This window comes from Sceloporus occidentalis, unplaced genomic scaffold (genome assembly GCF_023333645.1).
Source record: "Sceloporus occidentalis isolate IW3139 unplaced genomic scaffold, rSceOcc1.0.p SCAF_143, whole genome shotgun sequence".
NCBI lineage: Eukaryota > Metazoa > Chordata > Lepidosauria > Squamata > Phrynosomatidae > Sceloporus > Sceloporus occidentalis.
The window spans coordinates 399,937-408,964 of NW_028317123.1; positions in this window are offsets into that span (position 1 = coordinate 399,937).

Here is a 9,028-nt window from a genome sequence, read left to right on the forward strand (position 1 = left end):
TACAATGCAATGTTCCACATTTGGCCTGAAAGAATCTGAACCCAGATCTAGAAGTGGGCCAAACAAAGCAGTATTAGTGCCTATAAGCATTTAGGATCTTTAGTTGAAGTTAAAACCTTTTGTTGGTCCAAAACGAAAAAAATGGGGCAAGTTTTATAAGCTTTCTGGACCTTCTGCTTGAAGAATCTTTGGGGACGTTGTGTTTGAAGAAGTCAAGACTGGCTGAGGCCACGTTGGTCCATGGTGGAGTTAACCATATGTTTAAAATGAACACGTCCCCATCATTAGGTCGCTTGACACATGGCACCAACCCATTAAAAACTTTGCTGGAACTAGTTCTCGTTGATGCTACATGGCTTGACCCTTTAACCTATTAGGTCACTTTCCTCCCTGCTGGGACGGACACTTTATATATCAGTTTGGATTAAAATACATCAAGAAACTCTGCAGCTGTTTTGGCTACGAAATACGGCTTGATACACCCCACAGTTAAACACCATCCCAGTCCTCCCTCAGATGGAAAAAAGTTGACTAAGCCGTCATCAAATTAGGCTTAAAAATAACATTTAAAATATCAGAGTGAGTTTTATCGCACTTTATATTTCACGCTGACAGCTCAAATGGGTTATTAATAGAACTTTAAACCTTCTAAGTTAAATTATTGACACATTAGGGGTCAGAGCAGGGTGACCTATGTCCACAATCTGTTTAAAGGGAAAAATAAGTGGTCAAAATATAGTTTTATGTGTTAAGGGGTCGGTTGCATACAGGAGCAAAGACACCTTAATGGCATTGGACTGTTAAAAGAGTTAAATGGACGGTAACACATCTGCATGTGCGCTTTCATTTACAGAATGCCATTAGGTGGACTAAGAAAGTCCAAGGCTGGTCCTAGACCAGATGGCACCCCAGGCAGGAACATTCTTTGATGCTCTTCACCAGTTTTGTTTTTTTATATAGCATTGTGTTATTACACAATTAGTGTGTGTTTATACACGTCCGTGTATACCGAGATCAACAGACTGCACTTTGCTTCTGGCGTGGAGCCGAATAGCTACATTTGGATAGACTGTTACCAGAGACCATACTGTTCCAGTGAGTCCCGAGATGAGTGTTCGCCGGATCCATATATAAGAAAGATATATTTTATATCTGTCATTAAAAACGATGATTTCAATACTGTTCCTCGGGTTCTTCAACAGTACAGTGTGGTTTATCCTTTGGGTTCTTTTTTAACCCTCCATGTGAAACAAATGAGAATATATTGCTCAATTAAATATGGGTGAGCTTCTTTGGGAGTATTCTTCAATAATATCGGTTATACAGATTGCGTTGTTTCTTTTTTTTCATTATGTTTTCTGTATGTTAACTGCTGACAATCACTGGAAGATCAAAGATTTCTCCTATACATTATTTTTGTATATTCACTGGTTAGTGGTGTGCGGTATTATTAATATTGTTGCCCCCCCATATTGTTTTCTGCGGTCAGCTTCCTTAATACATGATATTAAGATGATATGATGTCGTATCATGGTGGGTGTGTCTTAAAGGCATACATCGCCCCTTTTATGCAGTCCTTGGAGCCAGTTGGTCAGATTAAGGATCTCCCTTGAAACGGGCCATTGTGCAGCGGGGCATCGGGAGGGCTTGATCACCCCAAGAGAGATCTGCAGAATAGAGGGGCAGGGGTGCCCTGTAATAGGCCAAAGGTAGCGCCAAATATAAATATGCTGGCTAAGAATGCCCCTGATACTGCCTTTGAGAGCTGTTAAGACCACCCATGAGACCGCTCCTGAGACTGCTCCTGAGACTGCTCTAGAGACTGCCCCTGAGCTCGTCGCTGCTTATAACTGGTCAAGTGCAATAGAAATACAGAAATTGCCCATAGAGCTTGCAATTGAATGGTTTAAAGGGTCAGTCCGTGTCATACATGTTCTTCGTGTATGTCGCGGAGTGCTTGCTGCATGCTGTCCTTCTGATGAACGCTTCCTTTTCCAAAATAAACAGAACACCTTTCAGTCATAACACCCACTCTGTAATTACGGTACATATTTCCACTCGCACTTTGCCAACGAAATCTTCCTTCGATATTCAGCTCACAAGATTCTAGGAGCTGGGCGAGCGAGGAGTGAGAAACTGGTTTAATGGTGCTGTTCCACCTAGTCTGCAGAATTTAACACTTTTGTACGTAACGCTACTCCGTTCCTAGTACTGCTGGACGCCCGCACCCTTCCTAGAAATAATGTTTCTAAAATGTAGCTTTTTCTTATTTTTGCCAGGAGCACTTAATTATCATGTGACACAAGAATTGGCACTGATAGACAGTTGCCGTAGAAACGGAAAGTGTTTCCTAAATGCTGCATTATTCATCTTGGGTGCTTGAACCTTCAGGGGGAATGACTGATCAGAAAATGAATTTGCTTAACATACTAGTACATTGAAGTGGAACAGCACCTTAAATATGGGGTCCGGTGACGTACAGCAATTTCAATATTGTCGCCTCAATTTTAACTTCCAAGTAGTATTCAAAAAAGTAATATATTGTTCTCATGTCCGTATATATACAATTTATATATACAATATAAGCTTTATTCACCCCGAGGAAATAACTTTTCAGTCCTCCTATTACTCCATATAACACTCCCTATAACTCCTCCTATTACTTTATATAACCCCTTCCTATAACTCCTCCTATTACTTTATATAACCACTTCCTATAACTCCTCCTATTACTCCACATAACGCCTCCCTATAACTCCTCCTATTACTTTATATAACCCCTTCCTATAACCCCTCCTATTACTCCATATAACCCCTCCCTATAACTCCTCCTATTACTCCATATAACCCTCCCTATAACTCCTCCTATTACTTTATATAACCCCTCCCTATAACCCCTCCTATTGCTCCTTATAACTCCTCATATTACTCCAAATAACCCTCCCTATAACCCCTCCTATTACTTTATATAACCCCTCCCTTTAACTCCTCTTATTGCTCCTTATAACCCCTCCCTATAACACCTTCTATTACTTTATATAACCCCTCCCTATAACACCTTCTATTACTTTATATAACCCCTCCCTATAACCCCTCCTATTGCTCCTTATAACTCCTCCCTACAACGCCTCCTATTACTCCACATAACCCTCCCTATAACTCCTCCTATTACTTTATATAACCCCTCCCTATAACTCCTCCTATTACTTTATATAATCTCTCCCTATAACGTCACTGATGGCAGTGTTTACGTGTATTTATTTTTGTGCCGTCTCTCCCACGCACCTCCATGTCGTTGGCCGTTCTGTACGGTATTTTATTTGGCATATATTAAAGGCTTTTGAGGTTCGCGTTTCCTACATTGATTTCCAAATCTCCACAGCTAAATATTTGTAATAGAAATATATTGTATTTGCTGGGTGGGTCAGCGTGTTGAAACGTTTAGGCTGACGCAAAGGCAAACACTAGCCACATCATCGATGGGTCCCACATCCCCTGTCCAGGTAGCCCGACTGCCATAGAGTGTTCTACATGTTTTAAATCACGCGTGTCCATACTTTAACTATGGTGGGATTCTTACCATTTAACGTTTTGCCCCGTTTTGCCCCGTCTGATCGGTTTTCTAAAGAGGGTTTCTAAAGATGTCTGCCCTGGCCCGCTTAATCCTAATTAATACTGGGGAAGGGACCAGAGGTTATACTTCACAACAGTTCATATTTAGGTGCTTCTCAACTATGGATAGCTCCACCAGTGCGGGCACCAATCCTACCTCTCCTAACGTCCCACTGGAGTCATCGGCCCTTATCTCCAACGAGCAGTTCGGTTAAATGCGAAGGATTCTGACATTGGTGATCTTATTTAAAGCTTGGTGGTGGAGGGATCATAGTCTGGGGCTGTTTTTCAGCGTTTAGGCCTCTTAGTTCCAGTGAAGAGCAATGTTAATGCTTTTGCGTACCGAGACATTTTGGACAATGCATTGCTTCCTACTTTGTGGCACCAGTTTGGGGACGACCATTTTCTATTCCAACATGATTGCACCCCAGCGCACAAAGCAAGGTCCATAAAGACATGGATGGATAAGTTTGGGGTGGAAGAACTTGACCGGCAGCACAGTGCCCTGACCTCAACCCCATCGAACACCTTTGTGATGAACTGGAAGAGATTGGAAGCTAGGCCTTCTTGACCAGCATCAGTGCCTGACCTCACAAATACTGTACTGGATAACATTTTAACTGATAATTATCAGACTTTTCTTTAACAAAATAATTACACTCCCAACAAAGGATTGGTTGATGTGTATGATTCACATCATCCATTTCTGTATCTTCCATGGTAAACAAAGGTCTTTCTCAAGAAATTATGGTACAACTACTACCTATTTGCTTATAACACATCAAAAAACAACATAAAAGGAGAGCCTCGGTTCTTGAAAACGTATGGACTTGCCAAAAATAACGGGCATGTGGTCGATAGAAGGGGACTCCCGTTCCCACGGTGCCAGAAGAAATAATGGGGGCCGTAAGCACTGCCTGCACTGACTAATAGACCCCTGGAGAACAATTATAGTCATTAGATCACTCTCCTCCAGGTGGGACTGACCTTTCATCTCCCGGCACACGGCGTTTAATGGGTTAATGTGGAGACAGGTGTCCCACCTGTGTGTGACAGTTTGGAGCAGACAGATTGTCTCCAGTAACTCCCACACTTTCCAGGATAAAGAGACAGCCCGCCACCTACAAAGCATTATAAATAATGTAGGAAACAAGGTTTTCTTCTGTAATAGACGAGTTTGAGGTGTTGTCACTCATGCCTCTGCACCGCTCGTTAATCCTATTAACTAATTTATGAGTGACAGCTAAAGACTGCACCCCCGCTAACTGCTATTACAGCTCCTTATAATGTCTCCCAGCAGCTAACAAACCTCTTCCTCTGTGTAACTATCCCTATTACCCATATAACCCCTCCATATACCGCCATCTATTACTCCATATATCCCCTCCATATAATGCCATCTAATACTCCATATAACCCCTCCATATAACACCTTCTATTACGCCATATATCCCCTTCCTCTAACTCCTCCTATTACTCCATATAACCTCTCCCTATAACTCCTCCTATTACTCCATATAACCCCTCCTATAACTCCTCCTATTACTGCATATAACCCCTCCCTATAACTCCTCCTATTACTCCATATAACTCCTCCCTATAAATCCTCCTATTACTCCATATAACCCTTCCCTATAACTCTTCCTATTATCAAACCTTTTGATTTCCCGCTACCCGGGGCCTACCCTTGCTGGACGCAGCCAGAACTGCCCACTGACGGGGGTGTTCCTGCTGATGTCAGTGGGCGTTCCCACTGGTGTCAGTGGGTGTTCCCGTTGACATCCCGGGAAACACCCCCATTTAAAAGGTGAATGGGCGAGGAGTGGGGCATGTCCAGACCCCGCTCCCTCAAACCCAGAGAGTTCCCAGGAATGCCTATTACCCTATACATTTATGTAATGTCTCAAGGTGGGCAGTGACAAATTTGCTTATGTTATAGTTTAGCTCTGTACTTGAATGTATGTTATTCTGTGTATCAATAAAATACTTCATATAGATTGGGTAAGTATGGGGCGCTATCGGCCAGCGGCCTACAATCTGCCAGATGGCCAGTCAGGCTCGGGCAGGAATATTGCAAACTAGCAAAGTATCTATTACTACCTGCCTAATACTACAACATGCAGAGTATTACTACCTGCCCAATACTACTACATGATAGTATTTCTATCTGCAGAGTACAATCAGATTATTACTAGCGCACAGAAGTGGCGTCTGAAGCCTCAGCTGCTACATTTTCTGGATCACAGGAATATCGTCATCCAGAAAATCTCTAGGACGCTGGTCGCCTACAATAATAGTTTCACTGAATGAGTGGAATAATCACTTATCATTTGGTTAATGATACCTCTTATAATGATATAATCAGCTTTAAGGGACATTATCACTAACGATCTCACTCTAATTAAATGTGTCAGAGGGTTCTAGACTACTTGCTACTACTAGATTAAACCTGCCGGTATGTGGAGTTCCAGCTGGTTCACGATGAGTCTGAAATATGGGATTTTACCAGAAAAAGCTAATATTTTACTTTAAAATGTTTAATTTGTTAATTACTACTTTTGGGACTCTCCTTCCACTTCTCCCAGAAGGGATATTGCTGACCCGTTAGTGTAGGGGTCACTGAGATTATTGTTGCATGACGTTAATCCTAAATTAACCCAGCCATGGACCTTTAGCGAGACAATGTAGGTAACACGAGACTTTTCTTCAGTATGCCTAATTCACAAACCACTTTAAATGTAGAAACTCTCAGCAGGTCAGATCCACAAAGAGAATGGTGTTTCTGTGGGCTCCGGTGAATGACACTGCGGCCTAGTGGGCTAAGCTGAGAGCCCATGGAGTGCCACCACCTTCCAGTCAACACCTCTTGATTGCAAGACCGTTCCTTGCAATGTCTGAGACAGCGGCAATGTATTCCATTAGATTTGAGGATCTCAACTGCTTTCCACTTCAGAGAAGTTACACTCCAGTGAGTAAGGCCTCCTCTGTCCACTAGACCATTAACCCTTGTGATCTGGAAACGTAGCCCCTTTTTCATTCATGTCTGTTGTGTGTCATCTTGCACGTAACACTATAGCACAGTGCCATACACTCAGTAGATGGGTAGATAGATAGATAGATTGTGAAGGTCCTACCGGAACAATCCCTACATTGACCATTTCGCCGCACGACTCATCAGTGCCACCATCGGCTTACTGAATGAGACTCCCACTCATCTATAAATTACCCAGTTATGTTCCACGATTCTCTTTAATGCTTATATGGGTTTTTCTTCTACTAAGTGTAAGCTTAAAAGTGGCAAAATACAGACAGAAATAAGAATTAAAAAGAGGAGGACAGTGTAAGAGGATAAAAGGAAAATAGAGAAGGCCTCAAAGTCTCCAAAGACCACTGATACTTCAACTGATTAGAGCATGATACTTCTCTGTATGGAAAGTGAGAAGGAAGCTATGAAATGTTTTTCTTTATTCCATGTTACCCGAATTTGCTATTTCTGAAAGACCTTAAGGAACGCCTCGGAAACTGAGCTTCACTGTGTGTGAGGAGCCGAACACAAAATAAAAATAAATAATGGGAGAAAATGCAAAAAAAAAATTAGACATTTTTTGTAAAATAAAAAGGGTGAAGCAGAGGGGAAAAGATTGGAAGAAAGAAGACGGTCCAAAAACGACTTTGTGTAGACTGTTTATTCTGGTAGCCGGGTCCTTTGTACTATTGTTTCATAAAATGTTAGTTCCTGTCACCCAGGAAACGGGTCACCTCTGATCCCCACACAGTGTCCCACCTGTTAATAGGTACACTGACTAGTTTCCGCATTGCTGCTCTTCAAAGGAACGCAGAGACACAACGTTTGGCGATGTCCCTCATCATTGTTTGAAGGTCACACCTGGATGACAAAGTCCCCCCCACCCCCGCCCCAGCTGGTGACACTTCCCTCTCTACCGCATCGGGAGATGTCAATGAGGTAGACTCTGTAGATGTCTGTCACCGAGTTTACTGTATGGTCACCATGGAAGACGTGAGAGAACTTGGAATGTGGCTGAAGAATATTTACATCTTTAATAAAGCCAAAGAATGTTCAAATTATTTCATATACATATATACAGTACAGTAGGCGATATATATTTTTTATTATTATTTATTTTTGTGAACATTACGGTTTGTTGTAATGCCTTTTTATTGGACTAAGATGTATTATTTAGGATGAGCTTTTGGCTCAAGATTTCCAACCCTACTTTTGCAGGAAGGAGTTAATTGGAGTGCTTGAAGTCGTACTCCTGTACATTAACCCTTATCCTCCGTTATGCCGCACATAATCTCATAGGAGACAGAACAGGGCGACAGGAGACAGATCAAAGCTTTAGATGTCTCATCCCAGATCAGTGATTGACAGCTGCCCCCAGCAAGTGGAGCATGACGCATCACGACCTGCAAGCTTTGCTTCTGCCCGTGACAGCCGTAAAGGAACATCTCCAGCGCTTCCAGACGCTGCCGGAGGCAGACATGATATGGCAGCTGATAGGACTTTTCCTTAGGCCCCTAACAATTGACGAGCCTAATCGACGCTGTTCAATCAAGTCATGTGCTTATTCTTATATATATATCTTCGTATAAAGGGTATTAGAGCGTTGCAGCCTCACGTGCATCCCCAGAATCCTTTGCTGCATTTGAACGTTCCTTAGGAACATAAATACTTAATGGGTTACTCTCGTTGGCTACGGAATCATACATATAAGCACAGAATATGTTCTATTTGAACATTCTGCTTGTCCCACAATAAGTTAGATGATATGGTGTTATAGGTCCCAGAAGAGATGGTGCCTTTTGTTGTTTGTGATACTTCACCTTTTACTCATAGGACGAAATGTGGGGTTCCATGAGATTCAAGGTCCCAGAGACCCATCTTCTAACATCCAAAGAAGACCTTCCATGATTAGGAACCTAATGTAATCAGGCCAATCGCAACTTTTAATGTCATCGTTTGGCCCATATAGAAGAAAAAGAAGTACTAACAATGAAACAAGAATTCCGAACCAAACAAAGCACTATTTATGTCTAGCTAGTCACTAATAATACTTAAGGGTCATCTTGGTCCTTCTCATGGTGGAAACGTAGAAGGCCTTAAATCAGTTTTACCCACCAATGTATGTCAACAATGTTTAATACACTTTCTTTCACTTCAATTTGTTTAAGTAACAGATCGAACTTTCTTTTTTCATCTCAAAAGAATTACGAAATCCAAATTGTAATGAAATTGAAAATTGGAACCCCGTTTTGTTCTCTAAAACTCACACTACCACTTCTCTCGCACAGAATAATTAGGAATGAACTGAGACCAACATGTTTTTCCAATTGTTATTTGAATTGAATAAGGTTTTTAGAGTATGAGAGTGTTTTTTTGGTTCTTTTTGAAACT